The 27,688-nt window shown below is 40.0% G+C and overlaps 1 pseudogene; it reads right to left on the bottom strand.

The window, feature by feature from the left end:
• LOC103301565 (60S ribosomal protein L4-like) overlaps positions 1 to 12,710 on the bottom strand; it is a 47,198-nt pseudogene extending 34,488 nt beyond the window's left edge.
• Between the last annotated feature and the right edge of the window lie 14,978 nt (positions 12,711 to 27,688).

Raw genomic sequence — 27,688 nt, 5'->3', positions numbered from 1 at the left:
TCAATTTTCATGTTACTCTTTTATTAGATAGGATAGAGACCTGGTGTATGGGTGGGGGTCGGCTGGTTTGCCCTGAAGGGTATCCTAGATCAGGGTGGAGGTTCCCTTGGGGCTTGGGGTGGCCTGGGCGAGGAGTGTGTGGTGGTTTTCAGGCTGGCCATGCCCCCGGCCACCCAAGCAGTGGCCCTGGTATCTGGGATTTATTTATCTCCTACAATTGAAACTTTGTAGCCTTGAGCAGAGGCCAGGGAAAGCCAGGATGGGTGGAAAGCTTGGCTTCCTCCACCGCCAGGAAAATCCAAGCCTCCTGCTCTCTCCAGCTCCATGGCCACAGCCATTTTTGTTGGGGTTTATTTATATTCTATAATTGAAACTTTGTAGCCTTGAGTGGAGTCCAGGGCCATCCAGGGTGTGCGGAAAGCTTGGCTTCCTCCATTTCCGGGGAAACCCACGCCTCCTGCTCGCTCCGTGGATGTAGCCATCTTGGTTGGGTTAATTTGCATACCCGCTCCTGATTGGCTGGTGGACGTGACTTGTGGGTGTAGTGATGGTATGGTCAATTTGCATATTACTCTTTTATTAGATAGGATTACAACAGAGAAATCCTATGATGCATATAAAAGTATGGGAGTCTAACTTGTTCCTATAGTTGTTTGAGTTTCTTACATGAGTCTATATCAAGTTTATGCATCAATCATTAGCAATAACATTTTACTCTTAAAATAGCAATATATATTTGGTCTTTGTGAAAAAAAATAAGAATCTGCCTATGGGTATGGCATTTTCCTTAATCAAAGCAATGCTTGTCCACCACAAACCCAGAAGGACAGTCATTCAAGATTGCAGCAGAGCAGGTAGATATTATACTCACCTCCTCACAAGACCTAATTGTAATTACAACTAAAATATAGAACAATCACCTGAATAATCCAAGACTAGTTGAACATAAGTCTTATGAGCAATGTTGTATAGAATAAGCCACATCCAGACTGGTAGGAAGAGCAGAGATATAGAAATGACTGGTCCCACACCCAAATGTGGTGACTAAGGACCTGGAGGGATATCTCAGCTTCAAAGATTGCCCTGAAGGAGCTTGGGGTCTCAACTTCAACCTGGGCTTCCCACTGAGGTGCACCAAATCCAAGAAGAGGAGCCAACATAACATCTGGTTGTGAAAATCAATAAGGATTATGTCTTCCAAGGAGGGATGAGAGCCTGCTGGAACTCATGTGCCCTCTTAAAAAGCCAGACCATAGTATCTCTTTCTTAGCCACTCACCCTGGGCTCCTGCAGAGGGAGGGCAAGTGGACTAAAGATGTATGCAGAGAGACTGGGTTTTGTGGATCCAGGGAGAGAGCTGAAGTGACAGCCACTAGGGTCCTTGTACTGAGCCCCTATCCCACACTGCAGATGCCAACTTTATTAAGTGGAACACTCCCCTCTATAAGGCATCAGCCTGGGGGAATGCAATAGTTCAACCCTCTGGACTCCCTCTCACCTCACCCTGTGAAACTAACACCCTGCTGAGGAGTCAGCGGCCTGGGCAGGGGTGTAGAAGTCCTAGTAGACTCAGTTGGAGGCCAGTAACTGGGTTGTGTGGCTTTGTGGTGGGAGCCATCCCCTCACTTTCCTTTGAACATGATGGGAACCACTCTTTCATGGGAGATCCACTAGCTCCACCTCACCGTGGAGCCTGATCTCTCTGGGATGTCCAAGTAGAATCAGGATAGGCTGGGTTGTGCAGCTCTAGGAAGGAGGCCATTTTTTCCTTGCACTACCAACCAGTGCAAAGCCCTTCCTTTAAGTGGGCAAATATTGGTCAGTTTGGGCCTAATGAACTCTACTGGCCTCTCCCTAATGATTCTCTAAGACTCTGCCCCACAATAAAGGTCTGTGGGCACCTAGTGGGTAGGAGCTAGTGTTGGTGTGCCCTGAGACTTTTCTGAGTGGTCTCAGATCCAGCATTGACACTGAGTTTGAATTTGTATCAGTCTTATGAACACCAATCACTCCTATATGGTCACTCACTGAGAACCTAACTCAACTTGCACACTGCCAGGTGTTTTTCAGTGAGTGAGCCTAACAGACATCCAGCAGGTAGAGGCAAGTAGAGAATATTTTAAGGTATCTTGGGACTTTTGCTGAACTGCCCTTGGGCTCATTTCTAGTGGAAGCCAGCCTTAGTGTGTAGCTTGGCCCTTCATATGCAAACCTAGGCCCACATAGACAGCTACAAACTGTGGATTGCTTTGTAGCTCCAAAAAAATTGCCCACGGCAAGTCACATGTAGTGTATGACTTTGACCTTCACCAGAGTCTCTCCCAAGAGGCCCCCAGAACCAAAAAATCCATTGGCAAACATCAGATATAAGAGTAGGATTCAATTAGCTTCACATCCAAAGTGAAACATCCAAAGAAAGATCTTGACAGGCACCAGAACCTGCTGAGGCAAATTCCTCATCATGTGGTCATCACCCACACCATAGCTAGTACACAGTGATAAGGGTAGATTCTCATAGTCAGCCAGCCAGAAGGTTAACCTCATTCATGGACAGGCAAACAGCAATCAAGGCTCAATTACAAAAGTAGGGTTCACATAATCCACACAAGAGACATTTCTTAAGTACCCAGTTCAGATAATCAAGGAGACTATGCCACTGGGTTCCACAAGACACCTATTACTTAAGGCCACCCTATCAAGACTGGGAGACATAGCAAATCTACCAATAAATAGGAAAAAAAAAACACACACAGAGAAGTAGCCAAAATGGGGATACAAAAGAAAGAACCTCCAAATGAAAGAACAGTAGGATTTCCCAGAAAAAGAACTAAATAAAATGGAGGCAAACATCTATCAGATACATTAGGTCCTCGGGTTATGTGGGAGATCAGTTCCTATGGTGTGACATAATGCAATTTTCACTGTAAGTCAGAACCTACCTACATAAGAACCTACATCATTCACATGGAGCACATACACAGCAGTAATGAAGTGAAATAGTAAAAAAAAAAATTGAAAGAAAGATAACAATTCCTGACCTTTACTTGAGGTAAATAAATAATAAAAAACATAAAGCACATATGTACATACATCGAAATGATGGAAATTTTTTTTTTATAAATAAATGGGAGATGGCGAGGTAACCACAAAAGGATGTATGTCAAGTCTGACGTAACTTGAGGACTGCCTGTATAGAGTTCAAAAAATGGTTATAGCCCTAGCCAGTTGGGCTCAGAGGATAGAGCATTGGCCTATGGACTAAAAGGCCCCAGGTTCAATTCCAGTCAAGGGCACATGCCTAAGTTTCGAGCTCAATTCCCAGAAGGGGGCATGCAGGAGGCAGCTGATCAGTGATTCGGTTTCATTGTTGATGTTTCTATCTCTCCCTCTCCCTTCCTCTCTGAAATCAATAAATATATATATATTAAAAAAGTCACTCAAAAAATAAATAAATGGTTATAAGGATACTTAAAGAACTTAGTGAGGATTTCAAATATAATGAAAAAACAACAACATAGAAACAATTTTAAAAAATCAGAAATTAAGACTATAATATTTGAGAAAAAGGATACACTAAAAAAACAACAGTAAATTAGATAAAGTAGAGACTTAAATCAGTGAATTAGAATTCCAGTATCAGAAAACACTCAATCAGAGTAGAATAAATAAATGAAAATGAGTATAGTTTAAGGAGCCTTTGGAAAACATGAAGAGTAACAACATCTACATTATAGGGACACCAGAAAGAGAGGTGAGAGATAACAAGGGATTGAAGACTTATTTGAAGAGATAAAACTTCCTAACCTGATGAAAAATAAAACAAAAACACACAAATCCAGGAAGCACCAAGAGTCCCAAGTAATATTAACCCAAATAGGCTCAAATCAAGACACATCATAATTTAAATGGCAAAGGTTAAGGACAAAGAGAGAATCTTAAAAATAAAAAGAGAGAAAAAAAATAAAGTAACAAGACAAAGTTAGTTATCTATATATAAGGGAGCCAATTTCTCAACAGTAATATTTCAGGCCAGAAGGCACTGGCACAAAATATTCAAAATGATGAAAAACAAGGACCTACAATCAAGACTACGTTACCTAACAAAGGCTATACTTTTAATATTGAAGGAGAAATCAAGAGCTTCTCAGACAAGAAAAAGCTAAAGGAGTTTATTACCACCAAACTAATATTACAGAAAATATTAAAAAGTCTTTTTTAAGAACAAGAAAAAAAAAGAGAGAGAGAGAAATATAGTTATAACAAATAAAATGGCAATCAATAAACAACTATCAATAAGGACTTTAAATGTAAATGGCTTAAATGGACCAATGAAAAGACATTGGGTAGCTGAATCTATAAAAAAACACACCACACAAGACATATATGTATGCTGTCTACAAGAGACCCACCTTAGAACAACAGACACACACAGGCTACCATTAAATAGATAGCAAAATATATTTACACAAATTGAAACAAGCAAACAAAATCTGGGGTTGCAATATTTATATTTGACAAAATGGACTTTAAAACAAAGGCTTTAGTAAGAGACAAAGAAGGATAGTGCATAATGGTAAAGGGAGCAATCCAGCAAGAGGATTTATGCACCCAACATAGCAACACCTAAATATATAAATCAAATATTGATAAACAAAATGCAAGAGATTGACAGTAATATAGTCATAGTATAGGATTTTAACACATTACTGACATCAATGAATAGATTTTCTAGACATAATATCAACAAGGAAACATTGGCCTTAAAGGACACACTAGATCAAATGGATTTAATTGATATAATCAGAGCATTTCACCCTAAAGCAGCAAAATATACATTCTTTTCAAGTGTACATGGAACATTTTCCAGGATAGACTGCATGTTAGGACACAAAACAGTCTCAAAAAATTTAAGAAGATTGAGATCATATCAAGAATCTTCTCTTACCACAATGGTATAAAACTAGAAATCAATTAAAAGAAAATAAAAACCTGAAAAGCACACAGACATTGAGACTAAATAACATGTTACTAAACAATAAATCTATAACAATAAAAGTATAATATGCTAATTAGACTGGACAGCTGAATGACCTTCCGGATGTCATTTCGGATGTCCTTCTGGACGAAGGCGCTATGGTGGGGGCCAAGGCAGAGGCGGTTAGGGGTGATCAGGCAGGCAGGTGAGCACTTAGGGACAATCAGGGGTACAGGCAGAGTGGTTAGGGGCAATCAGGCAGGCAGGCAAGTGGTTAGGAGCCAGCAATCCTTGATTGCGAGAGGGATGTTCAACTGCCAGTTTAGTCCCAATCCTGTAGGGATCCCTGCAGGATCCTGCCTAAACTAGTAGTCAGACATCCCCTGAGGGGTCCGGATTGTGAGAGGGTTCAAGCTGGGCTGAGGGACAACCCCCACCGGTGCACAAATTTTGTGCACTGGGCCTCTAGTATTTTAATAATGACTTCTAGGAAGAATTCAAAGATACCTTGAAACAAATGAAAATGACATCATAACAACCCAAAATTTTGGGACACAGATAAAAACAGTTCTAAAAAGAAAATTCATAGCATCATAGAAAACAAGAAAAATCTCAACCTAGCTATAATCATTTTTTTCTAATTTAAATTATTTATTGTTTAAATTTTATACTTTAAAGTATTACATAATCTCCTTTCCCCACCCCCCCATTGACTTCTCCCCAGCCATTCCCACACCCCAGCACATGCCCTCACCCCCTACTGTCTGTGTCCATGGATTACACTTTTTATGCACCCATACAAGTACTTTGGTAGATCTTCTATCCCCCTACCCCTTCCCCTGCCTTCCCTCTGAGGTTGGGCAGTCTGTTTGATGCTTCTATCTCTCTGGATCTATTTTTTTTCATCAATTTATGTTGTTCATTATATTCCACTAAGGAGTGAGATCATGTGATATTTATCTTTCTCTGACTGGCTTATTTTGTTTAGTATAATGCTCTCTAGGTTCATCCATGCTATTGAAAATGGTAAGAGTTCCTTCTTTTTTACAGCAGCATAGTATTCCACTGTGTAGATGTACCATGGTTTTTAATCCACTCATCTGCTGATGGGCACTTAGGCTGTTTCCAAATCTTTACTATTGTAAATTGCACTGCTATGAACATAGGGGTGCATATATCCTTTCTGATGGGTGTTTCTAGTTTCTTGGGATATATTTCTAGAAGTGAGATCACTGGGTCAAATGAGAGTTTCATTTTTAATTTTTTGAAGAAACTCCATACTGTTTTCCACAGTAGCTGTACCAGTCTGCATTCCCACCAGCAGTGCACGAGGGTTCCTTTTTCTCCACATCCTCACCAGAACTTGTCATTTGTAGATTTGTTGATGATAGCCATTCTGATAGGTGTGAGATGGTACCTCATTTTCATTTTGATTTGCATCTCTCAGATGTTTAATGACTTTGAGCATTGTTTTCATATGTCTCCTGGCCTTGTGTATGTCCTCTTTTGAAAAGTGTCTATTTAGGCCCTTTGTACATTTTTTGATTGGATTGTTTATCTTTCCTTTGTTAAGTTGTATGAGTTCCCTATAAACTTTGGAGACTAAACCCTTATTGGATATAACATTGGTAAATATGTTTTCCCATGCAGTGGGCTGTCTTATTGTTTTGTTGATGGTTTTGTTTGCTGTGCAGAAGTTTTATAGCCACAACAATCCTGAGAATGAAGAACAAAGTTGGAGGGATCACAATACCACATGTCAAGCTATATTACAAAGCCACTGTTCTTAAAACTTCCTGGTACTAGCATAAGAATAGACCAATGGAACTGATCAGAGAATCCAGGAATTTACCCAAGCCATTATGCTCAAATAATAATGGACAAAGGAGGGAAGAGCATACACTGGAGTTAAGACTGACTCTTAAATAAATGGTATTAGGAAAATTGAACAGACACATGCAAAAGAATTAAACTAGACCACCAAATTACACCATACACAAAAATAAACTCAAAATGGATAAAGGACTTAACTTAAGATAGGAAACCATAAAAAATCTTAGAAGAATCCATAGGCAGCAAAATATCAGAATATGTCCTAGGAATATTTTTACCAATAGAGCTCTTAGGACAATGGAAACTAAGGAGAAAATACTCTAACTGTACTCTTAAAGGGATTTAATGAAGAACAACAGAAATAGCCCAGTGTGAGTAGCTAAAAGGAAATAATAAAGATCAGAGGAGAAATAAATGAAATAGAGTCCAAAAAATTAATACAGAAGATCAATGAAACCAAGAGCTGGTTCTTTGAAAAGATAAATAATAATGATAAACCTTTAACCAGACTCATCAAGAAAAAAGAGAGAGGACTCAAAAAGATAAAATCAGAAATAAAGAGGAGAAATGGCAAATGATACCAAAGAATTACAGATTATTATAAGGAAATGTTAGGAGTAGCTATCTCTAATAATAAAAGTGTAATACTCTAATTAGACCAGAGATCCTTTTGGACATCCTTTCAGATGACCTTCCAGACGAAGCCATGGCTGTGAGGGAAGCCTAGGTCCCTGGTGCCAGAGGGAAGTTGGTGATGAGGCCGGGGGAAGGAAAGCCTACTCTTGCAATACTTTCGGACATCTGGCCTCTAGTATACCAATAAATAGCACAACCTGGAAGAAAGGACATTTATAGAAACATTCAGTCTCCCAAAACCGAATCAAGAATAAACAGAAAATCTGAACAGAGCAATTACAACTTATGATATTGAATCAGTTAAAAAAATTAATAAATAAATAAACTACCAACAAACAAAAGTCCTTAAGCAGATGGCTTCACAGGTTAATTTTATCAAACATTCCAGGAAGATTTAACATCTATTCTTCTCAAACTATTCTGAAAAATTCAAGACGAGGTAAGACTCCCAAGTTCATTTCATGAAGCCAGTATTATCCTAATTCCAAAACCAGTTATAGACACTACAAAGAAAGAAAAGTATAGGCCAATATCGCTCATGAACATAAATGCAAATGTCCTCAACAAAATAGTAACAAATCAAATCCAGCAATACATTAAAAAGATTACCAAAGAACTAGAACAAATAATCTAAACAGATATAATTACAAAAAAACTGAAGAGACACAGCAATCTTGAAAAAGATTAGGAATTATACTACCAGATATCAAATTATCCTAAAAGGTCTTAGTAATCAAAACAGTATGGTACTGTCATAAAAACAGACATTTAGATTAGTGGAACATAATAAAAAGTCCAGAAATAAAGCCATGCATATATGGTCAATTAATGTTTGGCAAAAGAGGAAAGAACATGCAATGGGGAAAAGTCAATCTATTTAATGAATGGCACTATGAATAGAAATGTGCAAAAAAAAAAAGGAAAAGAAAAGAAACTAGACCACCTTCTTATAACATATAAAAGAATAAACTCAAAATGGATTAAAGACTTAAATACTTTAATGTAAGACACAAAACATAAAAACTTTAAAAGAAAACATAGGCAGTAAAATCTCAGACATTTCTCTTAGTGATATTTTTTATATACTAGTACATTGCCTCAGGCAAGGGAAAGAAAAGAAAAAAATAAACAAATGGAACTACATCAACCTAAAAAGTTGTTTATGCACAGCAAAGGAAACCATCAACAAAATGAAAATGGGAGAAAATATTAGCTAAGGATACATCTGGTAAAGGGTTAATATCCAAAATTTATAAAGATTCATGCAATTTAACACAATGAAAACAAAAAACAATCCAATGAAAAAAATTGACACTTCTTCAAAGAAGGCATGCATATGGCTATTAGATAGATAAAAAGCTGGTCAAAGTCACTAATAATCAGAGAAATGCAAATTAAAACCACAATGAGATTTCACCTTACACCTGTCAGAATGGCTATCATCAAAAAATCAATAAACAAGTGTTGGAATGGATGTGAAGAAAAGGGAACTCTTGTGCCCTGTTGCTGGGAATGCAGATTGGTGCTGCCACTATAAAGCAGTATGGAGGTTCCTCAAAAAAATTAAAAATGGGACTGCCTTCTGACACAATGATTTCACTTCTGGGTATATATCCAAAGAAACCCAAGACACTAATTCAAAAAATATATGCACCCCTATGTTCATTGCAGTGTTATTTACATTGGCCTAATTATGGAAGCAACCTGAGGGCCCATCAATGCACCAGTGGGTAAAAATGTTGTGGTACATACATAATCAGCCATAAAAAAGAATGAATCTTAAGTTTTGAGACAGTATGGATGGATCTAGAAAGTATCATGCTAAGTGAAATAAGTCAGTCAGACAAAGACAATTACCATATGATTTCACGTATATGTGAAAACTAGAGGCCCAGTGAATGAAATTCCTGCACTGGGCTGTATGTCCCTCAGCCCAGCCTGCACCTTCTCCAATCTGGGACCCCTCGAGGGATGTCCGACCGCCCGTTTAGGCCCGATCCCAGTAGGATCGGGTCTAAACGGGCGGTCGGACATCCCTCTCACAATCCAGGACTGCCGGCTCCCAACCATTCGCCTGCCTGCCTTCCTGATTGCCCCTATCCGTTTCTGCCTGCCAGCCTGATCACCCCCTAACCACTCCCCTGCCAGCCTGATTGATGCCTAACTGCTCTCCTGCCAGCCTGTTTGCCCCTAACTGCCCTCCCCTGCAGGCCTGGTCCCCCTCAACTGCTCTCCCCTGCAGGCTTGGGTTCCCCACAAATGCCCTCCCTTGCAGGCCCGGTTGCCCCCAACTTCCCTCCTCTGCTGGCCTGGTCACCCCTAACTTCCCTCCCCTGCAGGCTTGATTGCCCCAACTGCCCTCCCTTACAGGCCTGGTCCCTCCCAACTGCTCTCCCCTGCTGGCCATCTTGTGACGGCCATCTTGTGTCCACATGGAGGCAGCCATCTTGTGTCCACATGGGAGCAGGCATCTTGTGTGCTGGAGTGATGGTCAATTTGCATATTACTCTTTTATTAGATAGTAGGATTAAGGAACAATGTAAATAAACAAACAAAACAGAAACAGACTCAGAGATACAGAGAACAGACTGATAGTTGCCAGAAGGGAAGGGGATTGGAGGAGTGAGTGAAAAAGGTGAAAGGATTGAGAAGTACAGATTGGTAGTTACAAAATAGTCATGGGGATATAAAGAACAACATAGAAAATATCCTATCTTATAAAGAGTGAATATGCTAATTGACCAACACACTTCACAAAGATGACAGCACCCACAGTCAATAAGGAGGAAATATGCTAATTGACTGCCACACCCTCAAAGATGGCGGTGCCCACAACACAAGATGGCAGCGCCCAGTCCCCTCAGCCCCGCCGGGGCCGCAGGCGCGTGGCACAGCTGGGCCTGCCCTGCGCACCTGCCTCCATAGTCCCCCAGTCTCCTCATCCCCCCAGCCTGCCCGAGGTGCAAGCAAGCCTCAGATGGCAGCTTCCCAGCCACCCAGGGCCGGCCCAAGGGAAGACAAAATGACTGAACAAGCAAGCTGCGTGGGGCGACCAGGCCAGCAGGGGGGCCGTGAGGGGTGACCAGGCTGGCAGGGGGGGGCAGTTGGGGGTGACCAGGCCAGCAGGGTGGCTGGCAGGGGAAGCAGTTAGGGGTGATCAGGGGGGCTGGCAGGGGAAGCAGTGGCCATGAGGGACAACCAGGTCGGCAGGGGAAGCAGTTGGGGGTGACCAGGCCAGCAGGGGGGCAGTAAGAGGTGACTAGGCCAGTGGAGGGGCAGTTGGGGGTGACCAGGCCATCAGTAGGGTGCAGTTAGGGACAACCAGGCCATCGGGGGGGCAGTTAGAGTTGACCAGGCCAGCAGAGAGGGGTAGTTGGGGGCAACCAGGCTGGCAGGGGGTCATTTAGGGTGACCATGCTGGTGCGGGGGGTCAGTTAGGAGCAACCAGGCCAGCAGGGGGGCCAGTTAGGGGTGACCAGACCAGCAGAGGGGAGCAGTTAGGGGTGATCAAGCTGGTATGCAGAGGCAGTGAGGGTTGATCAGGCCAGTGGGGCGGGGGGGCAGTTAGGGGCAACCAGGCAGGCAGGCAGGTGAGTGATTAGGAGCCAGCGGTCCAGGATCATGAGAGGGATGTCCAACTGCCGGTCTAGACCAGCAGTTGGACATCCCCCGAGGGGTCCCGGATTGGAGAAAGTGAAGACTGGGCTGAGGGGACACCCCCACCACCACCCATGCACGAATTTTGTGCACCAGACCTCTAGTTGGCAATAATATTGTAACAACTATACATGGTGCCAGTTGGGTACAAGAAATATCAGTGGGAATACTTTGTAAAGTATATGGTTGTCTAACCACTATGCTATACACCTGAAACTAATAAAAAATAATATTGAGTCTAAACTGTAATTGAAAAAATATTTTAAAAGAATCTAACTAGAATAAGAACATTTCCTAAAATATTTATTTTTAATTTTAATATCTATATTCATAAATGAAAACTCATCTGCCTTTTTTCATTTATTTAACATTTTTAAATTAAAGTTATGCCAATTCCATAAAACAAAATATCCCAGAGATGCATATTTTTTATTTTCTCTTCCTTAAAAAAGTTAAGTAACATATGTAATTGGTTCCTTGCAAATTTTGAAAGAATTTCCTTGTGAAAACTCTGTTCATCGATTTACTGATAGCATTTGGTACATTTTCTCAGGTTCTTATAAATGTATCTAATAACTGTACTTGAATTTATTGTACCTATTAGAAATAACTTAGAAAACTGTCCTTTTTATACACATGTTCAAATACAGGTAATATAGTGGTAAGAAAAAAATGCAGGCTATAATGTTTGTTTAATTAATCAAAATCCTATTAAAACAGCGATAGTACATTCAATATTTTGTAAATTTAGAACATTTTTAATGGACTATTTTAAAAGTATAAACAATGAATGGTGAAGCCTTCCCGATCTGGAAACCCCAGGAATCTGTGCCAGGGAAAGGCACTTCAGAGGAACCTGGGGAGAGTAGTTGCAGATATAACAAAGCTGCAGCCCTCTGTGATGCATGCACCCAGCACAGAAGACCCTGAGGTATAAGCCCCCCACTACCCTTTCTTCAGACACAGGCACAATATAAATTCTCCTACCAAAAGGAATAGCCTTTCTTTACTCCATAATTATCGTCCTCCAGGCACTACTTTTTCAAGGGATAAAGCCACAAAAATTCAAATGACCTGTCTATACTTGCTGTCTCTAATTTTATTCTTCCTATTTTCTATTGAACTCCCTGCAAGGGAGGGTCCACATAAACTCACTTCACTGAAGTTACTGTTTCAAGCTTACCAATAACCTAAACCATAGACAATACCAAGAATTCGTCTTACTATCATCATCTTTTGACACCATCAACCACTTTTTCCTCTTTGATAGATGTTTTTCATTTGGCTCTGTGGACATTATACTCTTTTTTAAAAAAATATATTTTTATTAATTTTTTTTTTTTACAGAGAGGAAGGGAGAGGGATAGAGAGTCAGAAACATCGATGAGAGAGAAGCATCGATCAGCTGATTCCTGCACACCCCCCACTGGGGATGTGCTCGCAACCAAGGTACATGCCCTTGACCGGAATCAAACCTGGGACCCTTCAGTCCCCAGGCCAACGCTCTATCCACTGAGCCAAACCGGCCAGGGCGGCATTATACTCTTTTACAGTTCCTCCTTAACTTACTGCCCTCTTCCTTCATTCTCCTTTTCTGGTTTCGAGTCATTTCTCCAACATATAAATGTGGGAGTGTACTCGACTCTGTCCTAGGGGCTCTTCGTTATGCTATCTGTACTCAGTTCTTTAGATGTGGAGTCTCGTGGTTTTAAATACCACCTTCATATCAATAACTCTCAAGTTTTTATTTTAAGCCCTGGCATTTATTTGAACTTCAGACTTGTGTATTGAAATACCTACTGAAACTCAATATGATACCCAATAGAAATCTCATGCTTAACATAACTGAAACCCAAATCTGATTTTATTACACCCACGATCTTGCCCATCTCAGTAAATTGTTATTCTATCCAAAAATAATTCAGGCCAAAACAAACAACAACAATTTAAAAAAAAAACAAACACCTAATTTTTGCCTTTTTATTACAGTGCACATCTAATCTGCTTATAAATATTCTTGGTTTTACTGTCAAAAGATATACATAATCTGTCTGTAATTCAACATTTCATTTCTACCTGAATGATGGCATAATCTCCCAACCAATTTCTCTGATTATATCATGTCATATCTTTGCTGCAAAACCTTCAGTACTTTTCAAGTGTAGTTAAGTGCTCAGAGATTTTGTGATATACAATATATCCTATAGGATTGCTCCCCTTCCCCTGGCATCATCACTCTGATTTTGTTTAGAATTTTCCCTGTTCAGTCTACTCCACCCATACTAGTTTTATTACTAATCCTCTAAAATCTTAGTATTCATCTGCTTCAGAGGATTGCACTTGCTTTTCCCTTAGCCTAAAATATTATTCTTCCTTATAAATACAGTTTTTTCTCTTCCTTTCTTCCCTCAGTTATTGTTCTCAAAGATGACTTCCCAACCTGCCCTCCTAGTCTTTTCTCCATATATACCACTTGGCACATATTGGTGTGTAAAATACTCTGTGTTTTATTTTATTATATTTTACTTTTTCTTCCCATTGTTTAATGTAAGATAAACAATGAGAGAGAGTTTTGCTATAACTCAATTAAAGCATCCAGCATACAGCTGGCATGCAATAAATATTTCTTAAATGAACAATTTCTTTTATTTTGCCTTTGAAGATGGATTTATTTTGCCAAGATTAGATTTACTTGATCTAGAATTTTATATAGATATGAAATGCAATACATATTCTATTGGATCCAGCTTCTCTCAGCACATTTTTGAAAGCTATTCATACTGTTGAATATATTATCATTCCCATATATTGGTGAATAGAATTACTTTAGGGGAGTGTATTACACTTGTTTTGTCCATTCTCATGTTAAGCAAGAAAAACGAGTTGCTTTCAATTTGAGTCTACTGTAAACAAACTACTAGGATTATTTATGTCCACTGTATTCGGGGTCATATATAATCCATTTATCCTCAATAAATACCTAGAAAGTAGAATTGCTAGTTTGTAAGGAACTACCAAATGATTTCTAAAATTGTACCATTTTACTTTCCCTCCTGCAACATATGAGAGTTTTAGTTACTTCAAATCATTGCCCAAACTGGTCTTTTTTATTTTTATCCATTCTAAGATATATGTAATGTTATATATTTTTAAATTTATTTTTATTGTTGAAAATACTAGAGATGTCCCCCATTTTTCCCCCTTTGCCTACCTCCAGCAAACCCCCCATCTCACCCCATCCTTCACTGAAATATTGTCTGTGTCCATGGGCTATACATATATACATATAAGTTATTTGGTTAATCTCTTTCCACCACCCCTCCCCTGTTCCCTCTGAGATCTGTCAGTCTGTCCCATGCATCCATGTCTTTGGACCTACTTTGCTTGTATTATAATTTTTAATTAACATTTCTAAAATAAATAATGAGGCAGGATTTTTCTCATGGGCTTATTGATCATTCGTGCACAATTTTTGTAAGATATCTCTCTTTCTGAAGTCTTTCACACATTTTTATTGTTTCTGTTAATCAAATACTTTAAGGAGTACTTCATGTAGTCTGCATGTAAGTTATTTATAAGAACATGCATTAATAATGTTCTTTTCAAAGCTGTGGCTTGTCTACCCATTTTCTTAGAAATGTCACTAGAAAGGTAGCATTTGAAAATTTTTAATTTAGCCCAACCGGTATAGCTCAATTGTTGAGTGTCAAACTATGAGCCAGGAGGTCACAGTTTGATTCCCTGTCTGGGGTTGCAGGCTTGATCCCCACCAGGGGGCATGCAGGAGGCAGCCAATCAATGATTCTCTCTCATATTTAATGTTTTTAAATCTTTCTCCCTTCCTCTCTATTAAAAAAAAATGTTAATATAAAGTCAGATTTATCTTTTTGTTATTTAATATTTAGTGTTTTATGCAGCCTGATTAATAAATCATTACCTATCCTAAGTTACAAAGATAATTCTCCTTATTTTCTTTTAGAAGCATTATATTTTAGCTTTTATGCTTAAGGCTATTATATATTTCAAATTACTTTTTGTGTATATATAAGATATGGACTAAGGCTCAATTTTTCTCTATATGGATAATCAGTTTTGCTATCACTATTTTTAATTAAAAATTTTTTTCACATAGAATTGCATTGGCGACTTTTTGGAAACCAATTCACCATGTAAATATAGGTGTATTTCTGGATTCTCTGTTCTACTCTGTTGATTGTTTTGTCTATTCTTATATCAATATTACATTTTAAAAAATATATTTTTATTGATTTCAGAGGGCAAGGGAAAGGAAAAGAGAGATAGAAACATTAAGCATGAGAGAAAATAATTGATTGGCTGCCTCCTGCAGGATTGGGGATCTAGCCCTCAACCCAGGCATATGCCCTGACCTGCAATCCAGCTGTGACTTCCTGGTTCATAGGTCAATGCCAACCACTGAGCCATCACAGCTTGGCAATACCACAATTGTTGATTAGCATAGCTTTATAGTAGCATTTTAAATAAGGTAGTGTTATTATCCAATAAGTTCCCTTTTAAAGACTGACTTGACTCTTTATTTGAATTTGACTTTGCATTTATTTAAATTTGCTTGTTAATTTTTACAAAAGAGAAGTATGCTAAGACTTTGATTGGAATTGTATTAAGCTTATAGGACAATTTATACAGAATTGGCACCTTAAACAATTCTGAGTTTCTCTTTCCATAAATATAGTATGCATCTCAATTTACTTGTGTTCTCTATCATACCTCTTAGGATGATTTGTAGTTTTCAGCATAAAGGTTTTTCACATTTCATGTCATCTCATTTCCAATGACTAAAACCAGTATTTTGTATATATATTTTTTTCAGTTTATTGTAGCCCAAGTGTAATGGCTTGTCTAATACAGTGGCAATTAAGTCTGGAATCAGAGGTCTCTTTTCCCGGATTTTCAAATGTACATTTTTTTTATTCCATTTATATTTATTTTACCTATATCAAATACCAACATCTTAACTTTCATATATTACTTAATGTATTAGACACAAACCTTGTTTACTTCTCAGTTTCTTTATGGCATATCTTATATAAAAGCAGTACCCACCTCCAAAAAAATGCCATTGATAATTTGTCAGTACCTTACTAAGCCCTGAGAACCAGCAGAACTTTGCATAAAAGCCCTGAGACCTGCATGGCCTTAATATCCCACATGCTACACTCAAACCTCATCATAAAATTACAAACTATGGGACTTAAGATCTGATCCTATAGAACTTCAAACTCCTTGATTTAACTATATTTTCATTTCTTAACTTATTATATTTTCCTATTTTGCAGAAGTAAAAAACACATATTGAAATTGATTTGCATTTAATCCAAAAGTAAACATTTAATATATATTTGTTGAGTTAATACTTTTTACTATAAACTATTAATTGAATAAAAAGCATTTTCATTTCCCACATTCTTCTAATAGTATTATTCAAAATTATTGGACATATCAGTTACACATATAGAACTCCCTTTCTCCTTAGCAACAGAACTTGGCAAAGGAGAGATTTGTACACAGTTGACATTGTCTTGATCAGTTTTGTAGATCAACTGATTCTATGTATAGAAACCTAAACAGCAAAGTCTATGCTATATCCATGACTCCTTCCGCTGAGTATTACTCTGAAGTTGCCATAGTAACAATTTGGTAAATCAGAAAATGTATATTAGGATTCAGATAGATTTTGGAAAATTGTGACAATAGTTATTTGTTAGATACCGCCCCACCCCCCATTCCTTCAACTCTTGACAATAAACATTTAAAATAAGAGTTTCTCATTTAGGAAAATATTATATTATATTGACAGATATTTTTGTATTTGTCTAAAGTTGAAAATACAGACATATTTTATATAAACACTGAACAATAGCAATGATAGAAGTAAGCAATACTAACAAATGTATTTAAAAGATTTTTTTTTTTGAGAGAGAGAGAAACATCAATGTGAGGAAACATCAATTTGTTGCCTTCCATATGTACCCTGGCTGGGGATTGAACCTGCAACTTGAGTATGTGCTCTGACCGGGTACTGAATGTGCCACCTTTTGGTGTATGGGGCAATGCTCCAATCAACTGAGCAACAATGGCCAGAGCAAAGACTTTTTATGAGTTTTACATTTAGTTAAACAAAAACATAAATCCTAGTAAGAAAGAAATATTTTTTTTAAATTTGGGGTGGTTTTGTAGCAAAATACAGGCCATTAAGTTAAAACAACCATCTTAAAAATTATGTTGAAAGGAATTACTGTTATAACAAATTTCAAGAACCAGATATGCTTAGGTAATGTGTGACTTTCAGGAATGATGTTGCTTCATCTTGGTGATGGGACAATCACATAAGTGGGAATTATGGGCAGTAGAAAATAAAGTCTCCATTATCTTGATTTATTTAGTGTCATTAGACAAATTTACCAGCAAAATGTAGGATCATAAAAAATAAATGGAGGAGAATTAACATTAGATCATTAAAAATTAAAAGTAAATGTAACATGCATTCTCCTCTCTTTCTCTCTCAAGCTTGTATTTGTTCTAATTCTCTTGCTCTCTCTTTATATTTTTTCCTAATGTTTGACAATTATCTAAGATAGTATAAAAACATTGTTTCTATACCAGTGTCCCTTAGTTTGAATGGATGAATAAAAACTTCTAGTCATTTGAATTTAGTTTTGATATTTATTCTATTGTTATCTCTGTACATCACTTTAATTTTGGATTCTAATCTCAAGGTTGTACTTTTGAATACTGCACTTGAAAATTGGTTTTCTATTTCATGCCTAGGTCTTGGTTATATTTTCTTTAAATTTTGGAGTATATTAATAGGAGCATATTGCAATGAAAAACTTGGGAGTACAATTTTGTTCATTATTTTTCATTTTGTTATTATCTATTTCTGCTAGTTGTCACCAATATATTCTATTGGTGCTCTTTGGAGAGAGTAATGAATGATTTCTGGACTCGAGAGATAGAGTGTCCATAGAAAACCTCTACCTTGTATTTGATATTTAAAGTTTTCAGCAAAGAGTTTCTTAACTTTGTGTCCATAGAGGGTCTTTAACTGTCAATAAACCCTTTGAAATTTAAGGTATTCCTTTTTGAAAAAAAATTGTTTTATCACTTTGTAAAAGCTTATGATGAAATATCTGAGAATAACTAATCTAGTCACATCTTTCACCATATCTTCTAAATCAAATAAGTTGCCAGCTCTTTATAGATAGTTTTAAAAATTCTTATTATTTTTTTAAAAAGGGCTAAGTATTGCAAAATGTTGTTGCAAATATTTCAGTCTCTGTTTATAGTAATTTGCCTCACTCTCTAAACTAAAAGACAAAAATTGGTTCCATTGACCAAATTACACGTGGGCTAGAACTTGGAGCAGATTTAACTCACTGCCATGTTCAGGAGTACAGATGAGCAGAGACAGGGAGTAGAATCCACAGATAGCTAAATCTGGAATTATAGAAGTGTTTGAAAACCAACAAACTAAATCTGAAAGCTTATTTATATGTGCATTTAATTCCAAATACAAAAGGTGTATAAATGAAACCACAAAATATGATGGAAGACCATCAATTGTAGAATATGCATGGCTATGTAACTGAGAAACCCAATTAACTAAGAGTTATTAAATAACAAGTTGTAAGAGTAAAAAAAAATAAGGGAATGAGAATAAGAGAAGAATTTGCCTGAAAAGAGTCATTGACCACAGAAGTCTATTTCTTATAACTTAATATAGGACTTTGTCAATAGCATTTAAATGGCAGGCAAAAAAGCTACTCTCTAAAAATAGTTGGCATACAATATTGGAGTAGGATATATAATAGAGAGAGGTGAAATAGGAAGGTAAGCTTGGCAGAGAAATATAAATATATCTAGAAAAAAAAAAAAGATCCTGATGAAATTGACAGTGGTTTTCTGATCAGCATAGGGTAAGTTATTTTTTGAAAAACAAAAAAAACAAAACAAAACAAAACAACAGAGCCCGAGATGAAGTTGTGAATTCTCAGGGGAAAATAATACATTCCCTCCATTTGACAGTATTAGAAGGATTATTTGATGCAAAGCCATAAGTTGAGAGCTGGCTGAGGAGCTTGTGATGACTTCATGGACCATAAATTCTCAGACAGCAACAAGTATAGCAGATCACACAACAAGCACTACCCCAACTGGTGGTGTTGATGGCAAGACAGCTGCTCTTCCAGAATATAATGGAGAGCATTTTCAGCTTATTTCTAAGATCCATTACCTGCTGGGTGGGCAGAAAAGAAAGAGGGAGTATATACCGATGAAAAATTGTCCAGTACCAGCTTAGGGAAGCCCAGGGTGAGCTTGGTTACTAAAATACTAAACAGAAGAGGATTGTTAAATCTGAATCAAAAACAGCACCCACCCCAAGGTTCCACAGGTGAGGAAGGATTCAACATTACAAAGGCTCTGATGGGCCAGAAAACTGTTGTGTCTTTCTGTACAGACACAGTATCTACTTTGAATGAAAAATGGTGCTTCTCAGCTCATTAAATGTTTTTACAAAAATGTGTGCTGATTTGCTGTCTTGTATCAGATATTGCAAGGTTCGCTGGGAGAGAATCTGCTATGGAGCAACATTCCAAAATTTACATTTCTGAGAGAAATTCACGAAGGATAGCTTCTATGGTGTATAGAAGCTTAGGGGAATGACCCTATATTCCATTTTGCTCTGAAAATTTATGAAAAATATATTTAAATTTCTGTACTGATGATACAGCATTTTTGGACTGGAACCTGTATTCTTTATTCGCTGGAGTTGAAGAATGACTCCACGGTCAGAAGGTTGTATAGCAAAGGTGGAAATTTATTGAAGAAAAAGTACAGACTCCCACATGGGGAAAGGAAAGATTCTCACAGCACAGACTCCCACATGGGGAGGGGGAAAGAGTCCCACCGACTTCCTGTTTCCATGGTTTATAAAGGCTGTAGTTCCTGTGTCCTGATATCCCCTCTGATTGGTCAATATTCCCTTTCAAATTGGTTACTATAGTAACTCCTGAGGCCCTCCTCCCTCATTTTCCTCCTATTCCTTCTGGGCTTTCTTTCTTCTTTTTATTTTGTAAATATAGGCCTCTTTGGCTACTTCCAGTTCCCTTGTCTTATGGAAATATACCTGTTACTGCCCCCTTGTCTTCTGTAAATGCAACTGCACCTGGCTTCCTTGTGTTATGGAAATGTACCTTCTCCCAGTCTGTAACCCTATGTTTTTTTCCACGGACTCCAATTCTAAAAATCCCCTAAACCTGCTTATGTTCCCCTAAATGTTCCCTTATGTTTCACTGAGGACAAAGAAAAACCATGTGTAGTTTGAAGCAATGCAAGGTGAGAGGGAATATCCCTGACTCTGTTGCAGATACAATAATGCTAAGTATAGAAGCAACTAAATCTGAAAGTTTATCCATGTCTGAATTTAATCATGAATACAAAAGTGTGTGACTGAAACTACAGAACTTGATGGAAGAGCATCAATTGTAGAACATGATGTGATTGTGTAACTGAATTTCACAGATACAGATTGACATAGAAAGCTGAGGACAGAATTTCAAAATTATGAAGACCTACAACAGATTTAGAGACTGGATTTCTCAACCTCAGGGCTATTGACATGTTGGTTAGAATTATTCTTTGTTGTATGAAGGGTCTGCTCTGTTCATTGTATGATGTTTAGCAGCATTCTTAACCACTCCTCACTAGATGCTAGTATCACCCATTCCTCCATGAGTTAGAAATGTTCCCTGTAGGAAAAAATTGCCCTCGATTGAGAGCCACTGTTTTAAGAAAGAGACATTTGACAATGTCTATAGACATTTTTGGTTGTCACAATTGGGAGTGTGGGGGTGTGCTACAACAATCCTATCTAATAATAGAGTAATATGCAAATTAGGCATCACTCCGTGACAAAATGGCAGCCCCCATACCCACAAGATGGTGGCACCCAGTCCCCTCAGCCCCACTGCTGGAGTGTCTGGCCTGCCCCACCAGCAAACAGAGCACTGAGAGCAGGGCATGGTTGCTTCCTTAGTGCTGCGGCAGTGGGAGGCCACCAAGCCCTGCACACACGGAGCCGGTGGAGGAGCAGGGCATGGAGTCTTCCCGATGGTCGCCGCGGCGATCGGGAAGACTCCAGTGCCAGCAGAGCAGGGCATGGTGGCTTCCTGATCTCGGCAGCCGGGAAGCCACCAGGCCCTGCAAAGCCGGGCATGGTGGCTTCCTTAGTGGGGCAGTGGCAGGGAAGTCCCCAGACATGGCAGACAGAGCCCAGACAGCAGGGCTTGGGGGCTTCCTTAGTGGGCAGTGGCGGTGGGAACACCCCCAGGCCCTGCAGAGAGAGCCTGGACAACAGGGCATGGGGGCTTCTTTAGTGTGTCCGTGTCTGGGAAGCCCCCAGGCCCAGCAGACAGAGCACACTGCAGGGCATTGGGGCTTCCTTCACATGGCACATGGCGGCAGCAGGCAGAGAGCGACAGCAGGGCATGGGGGCTTCATCTCCATGGCTGCAGGGAAACCTCCAGGCCCTGCAGAGAGCAGAGAACCACGGGGAGTGGGCCTAAGCCATCAGTAGGATATCCTCTGAGAGCTCCTGGATTGTAGAGGATGCAGGTTGGGCTGAGGGACCCCCGTGCATGAATTTTGTGCACCGGGCCTCTAGTCTAGTTAATATAGGCCAAGGACACTATTAAACAAATGCATAGAACAGCTCCCTACAACAAATGATTTCCCAGCTCAAAATGTCAGTAGTGCTGAGGTTGACTAACACTAACTTAGAGTAATTAAACTAAAATCCTGTCCTTTAAGAGTAGATCTCTGTGAGCAAACACATTTTTTATAAAATAAACAAGAATAATTTGAGGTGTAGAAGAGTGAAATGTTAAAGGATCAAAACTGGATACTAAAATCACATCAAAAGTAAACCTTGAGAACATCAAACAAAAATATTAGAAGGTCAAAGTATTTGAAATAACATTGAGTTATTTATGGTCCCATCTTAATGAAACAAGACACAAAATTTTTTTAATATAGTGCAAAAGGAGATCTGATTAGATTTTCCAGCAAATATAAAGCAACCAAAGTGCGATAAATATTAGCTACCATCCTCTTGGTGAACTGCTATAGGCAATGCAATGGGAGAAAATTTGAAAATGCAAATTCTTTAATTCTTTTAAAAAGCTTAGAGTGGAATGGTACAGCTTTCTTTTCATCAATCGCAATGGCTCCAGAGGATATCTCTGGTACACTGTTCAAAGGACATTCCAGAGAATGAGTTTCCAGAAATGGAAATTTTACTAAATGGTAAATGATCATTTTTCTTCCAAAGTAGGATGCTCTGTGACACCTGTGTTTTCTGCACAAGCTACTTTAAAACTCCAGGCCTTCTAATGAATACTTCCAGATCTGAAATGTTTCTCCAACACAATGTAAGACTCTCCTGTCTCATGTGCTTTGCCTTTGAAGCATACATTGCATATCTGTTCCTTCATTTCTAGCTATTCTCACTGTTGACAAAAAAGGCATCTCTTAAAATAATAATTTTATAATACTAGACCCTTGTAAGTCATGAAGATATTTTCTACATATGTGAGAACTCTGTAAAGCATTTTAGCCAACTGGTCAGACTGTTAAGAGTCAAAAGATTCTAAACACTTAGCAAAAAAATTTCATACTATTCTGTGTAGGAAAGCAAATTTTGTCAAAAATATCCCTAATTGGAATAAGGATTATTTTTAGATGGTAATTTTCAAGAAACAGCAGATTTTGGAAAAACGAGTAGAAGATACTCTTTGTAAGGGATATTTTACATTTATAAAGGAAATCTACACGTGTAAGGGTGTCTCTCTGAATGTTTAAGTAAGAGGACACTATCTAAATCTCTAAAAAAACTTAATCAATGAGGAAGGCAAGAACTTAAATCTGCATAGCAATCTTACTCTTGTTTACTTTGCTTTTCCTGGTAACCTTCTATAACTAACACACCACCCTCAACATTTTTTTTTTTTTTTTTGTCTTTGGCTGAAGGTGGTATTTAAGGTGATGTCTTATGCCATTTTGGTGAGTTACTCAATTTTCCTTGGTCTTCTCTATGTATATAGGAGGTATACTAGTTGTAAACTTTATTTTCTTCTGCTAATCCTTTCCATGTCAATTTGATTATTAGACCATCTAGAAGAACTTAGAAAGATATAGGAAAATTTTTATCCCAGACATGTATAAACCAGAAGTACAAGGCACTAAAAAAAGGTGCTGAAATCAAAAGGAATACAAATAATTGAAATTTGATTCAGAAACTTTGGCCTATGACCTGATCAAAGCCACCAATTTTTCAACATAATGTGAGAAAATTACTTGTGAAGAAATGAGATGACCAGTGTTTTCAACCCAACTTTTTTTTTTATGTTCTTTACCTACATGTCTCAAGCATGTTAGTCACCTGGTTCCTTCCTACCAGAAGGAAGCTAGGTAGATAGGAATAGGGACCATGGGGAGCAGGAAATAGAAGCAGGGCACCTAGCTAGATGGAGTTACTAGGGCAATCCAGCTGGGCAAGGAAAGAAGGGCATGCATTAGAGATAAACTTGAAATGTATTCGTTGTTGCTAAGACAAGCACATTGCAGGTTACCAATCACAAGGCAATAAATTGTCTAAACCAGTGATCGGCAAACTGCGGCTCGCAAGCCACATGCGGCTCACGAGCCACGGTTTGCCGCTCTGTTGACTAATGAGTTTGCCGACCACTGGTCTAAACCAATCCCAAGGATGTTGCTAAAACAGAATTCTTTGAAAATACCAATCAAGAGCTGGCAAGGCTGTATCTGCTCCCTAAATTAAATATACACACTTCTTCTTGTTACAGAATTTACCAGGTGACTGGAAAATACACACACAGGAATACTCTGAGATATAGGAAAAAAAACATTTATTTCCAGATATACTAGTACTGTGACTCAAGGGAGCCTGTTTCCAAATCCTGAGCCAACCAATATGAAGGAAGCTTTCTCTTTATACCCTTTGGTTTCTTTGTTCCCCAAATAGGGATCAGACTTCTGGACCTTTCACAGGCTTTGCAAAAAGCCCTGTGTTTTGGGATGGTGGCGGTGAGACCACATCTAAAGGCCTGGCCTGGCGCCAGTGCTGACAACCCCCTCTGGGGGTTGTGTATTGTTCATGGTTTATGGCCTCTGTAAAATGGGAATATTTAGGTAAACAGGTCTTGCAAGACCAGATAATTAAGGAAGGGGCAGTGACTAGACTATAGGTTAACAGGAATGTGCATTAGGGATACTAATTAACTAAGTACAGAGTCAGGCTACTGATTTTCCTCACAAAAATGACTTATTTTCCTCATCATTGTTACGCCCGAAAAGCTGGCCGCATTCACAAAGCACCCAAAAGACGCCTCTCATGTAAAAAACAAAGGGTTTATTAAAACCAGCATGCTAGGTCTCACAGCATACCCTGAATACAGAGTGGGGGCTGTGAGCCCCGATCTTTTGTTATACCGCAATTTTATAGACGGGGGCTCAGGGAGGATGGGAATGCTACTCAAGTTACTGAGTTAGCCTACTCTGATTGGCTGGGTGGGGGCCGGGGCTTGCTTACGAAGGTGTAGGGCGTGGTCTGACGGCGGGGAAAAAGTGGTTCAGTCCTAGCCTACGGCGGGAAAAAGTGGTTCAGTCCTAGCCTACGGCGGGAAAAAGTGGTTCAGTCCTAGCCTACGGCGGGAAAAAGTGGTACAGTCCTTTCATTCCCCCCTTTTTCTTTTGGGCAGTCTCTAATCCTAGAGACCCTCTGGCTCAGTCACAGCTGCGTATTGCTGCCTGATGATCATGAGCTTAATATCTCCTATTCTCTGCTGTATGAATTTTATGAGTTTATTTAGAATACAGGGTCCTATGGTGAGGATTAACAGCAGGACTATGAGTGGTCCAGCAATTGCTGACAAGAGGGTTGTTAACCAGGGTGACTGTGTAAACCAAGATTCAAACCACCCTCTCTGTGCCTCCCGCTCTTTTTGTCGCTCAGCCAGTCGCTGTCGGAGTTTGGTCATGGATTCTTCAACTACCCCTGTGTGATCAGCATAGAAACAGCACTCTTCCCTGAGGGCTACACAAAGTCCACCGTCCTGCATAAATAGGAGGTCTAGGCCCCGTCTGTTTTGCAGGACTACCTCTGAGAGTGACGTGAGGGAGTTTTTAAGGGCTGTTATAGAAGTCTCTAATTCTTTTAAGTCCTGATCTATGGCAGTTTGGAGCTGCTGCAATTGGCTAGACCCTTGGATAAGAGCTGTGGTCCCAACTCCTATTCCTGCTGCTGTTCCAGCTCCCAAGAGAACGGCCAAAGTGAGTGACAAAGGCTCCCTCCGGAAGCGGGTGACCTGCCCTTCTGCTTTATCCTCGAATGAGTCTGCTCCATGGTATAATACCCGGGGAAACAAACGGACCATCACACAGAAATGGTGGTTGTTGTCAAAAATAGCAGTGGACACACAGGGGGTTAGGCCAGTGTTGCAGGCCCACCAGGTTCCTGCCTCTGAAGCCAGGTACTTATTAGTAGAGTTTGTGGGGACAATTCTGGCACATAGTTGCTGGTGACTTGGAGGGGGATTTCCTATGCAGAGTCCCCTGCCAGAAACCTCAGGGAGGGTTAGCTGGTGATTACTCCCCCAGTTACAGGCAGAGGGGTTGTTTGTTAGGTTGTAAACCCCGTTCACAGCAATCCCTTCGTAGTAGGGGGGTGCCACCGAGAGACAGAGCCAGCAGGACTGAGTTAGTCCATCCTGAGTCGCATTAAGAGCAGCGTAGGCCCCGCTTATGAGGTTGAACAGGGGGAATCTCCCACTTGATCCCGTTAGGGCAGGAGCCTCGCTACTCAGGGCCTGCAAGGCGTTTTCTGGGGTGGCTGTAACCGGGGGAGGAGTTGCCCTTGTCCTTACTGATTGTTGACTGCGAGATGGTTGGACTGGTCGAATTGCCAGGTTGGGCCCCACAAGGACTGGTGTAGCCTTTTTCTGTAGCTTGACAGTAAACCAGAGGCCAAAATCATGCCCAGAGGCATAGAACCTAAGTCCCCATGTCCTCCCCTTATGCCAGCGGTTAAGCTTGTTGCTCATTCTGCCTATTTCCGTAAAGGAGATATTCAGTCCATTGCATAAAGCACTTGCGACACATTCTCTCCTAGTGCTATCCCGGTGAACAGTAAGCCAGTCTGATTTTGATCCGGTGACCCAATGAGCTGACCCTGTGGTCTCACACCCCCATGCTGCACAATAGAGGGATTCAGGCCCACCGCAATGCCGCATCATATATCGGCTGCGGTCATCTTTCGGGCAAACATAAAAGGTGAGGGCCTTGAGGAGGTAGCGTTTATGTGGGGTACTGCACCCCGCTGTTTCGAAACCTGGGGCCGGGCCACCGTACCCACTATGATAGTCGGTACCTTTGGGGATGTTATTAGGGTTCTCAATGTCTTGTATGTCCCAAGTGTCCAGGCCAACGGCCAGTTGGCAGATATCAGGGTGTAATGTGGGCCACCAGCTACCCGGTGTGTGTGTACCCTCGACCGACCAGACCACTTGTCCTGTTGGGTTGATGACTTCCCAGGCTAAGGCCGCAGGGGCATGGGGGTTACCTGCCATCGGACTGGGCAGGCAAGGGCTTACGGCGAAGGCGAAGCTTAAGAGGATTGTCAGTCCTCTCCATTGTCCATTCAGGTCCTGGCTGTGGGGCAGGCTTGAGATGAGAGGCATGGATCCATGATGAGATGCCATCTACTTTCACCGCAGTTGGAGTGGTCAGCAGCACTACGTAGGGTCCTTTCCACCGGGGCTCTAAGCTGTGGGTCTGGTGCCTCCTCACGAACACTGAATCTCCAACGTGGAAGGAGTGGGGCACCTTGAGGTCTCCTGGTTGGTAAGCAGAGGCTAGAGGCTTCCAGACAAATCGTTGGATTCCCTCTAGGGCTTTTAACCTGGCAAGCAGAGGTGCATGGGGTGATAAGTTCGAATCTGTGGCAGGTGACATTTTTGAGATTGGAGGTGGGGTTCCATACAGAATCTCAAAAGGGGTGAGGTTATACATGGAGGGTGAGGGAGTGTTCCGGGCACGGAACAGGGCGTAAGGTAGGAGCATGGTCCAATCCTGAATGCCAGTCTCTAAGGTCAATTTAGTTAAGGTCTCCTTGATTGTTCTATTCATTCTTTCTACCTGCCCTGAACTTTGGGGACGATAAGCACAATGTAATTTCCAATTAATCCCCAACACCTTGGCCACTCCCTGACTTACCTGGGCCACGAAAGCAGGTCCATTGTCTGACCCAATTACCTGGGGCAGTCCAAACCGAGGAAAAAGTTCTTCCATAATCTTCTTTACCACCACTTGGGCTGTTTCCTTCCGGGTGGGGTAGGCCTCTACCCATCCTGAGAAAGTATCTACAAAAACTAAGAGAAATCTTAACCCATATTTGGCTGGCCTGATTTCAGTAAAGTCTACTTCCCAGAATTGGCCAGGCCTATTTCCTCTTAGTCTCTTACCCTCTGAGGT

This window comes from Eptesicus fuscus, chromosome 3 (genome assembly GCF_027574615.1).
Source record: "Eptesicus fuscus isolate TK198812 chromosome 3, DD_ASM_mEF_20220401, whole genome shotgun sequence".
NCBI classification, from domain to species: Eukaryota; Metazoa; Chordata; class Mammalia; order Chiroptera; family Vespertilionidae; genus Eptesicus; species Eptesicus fuscus.
The sequence above is the reverse complement of the archived record's forward strand: the minus strand, read 5'-3'. Positions and strand labels throughout refer to the sequence as shown.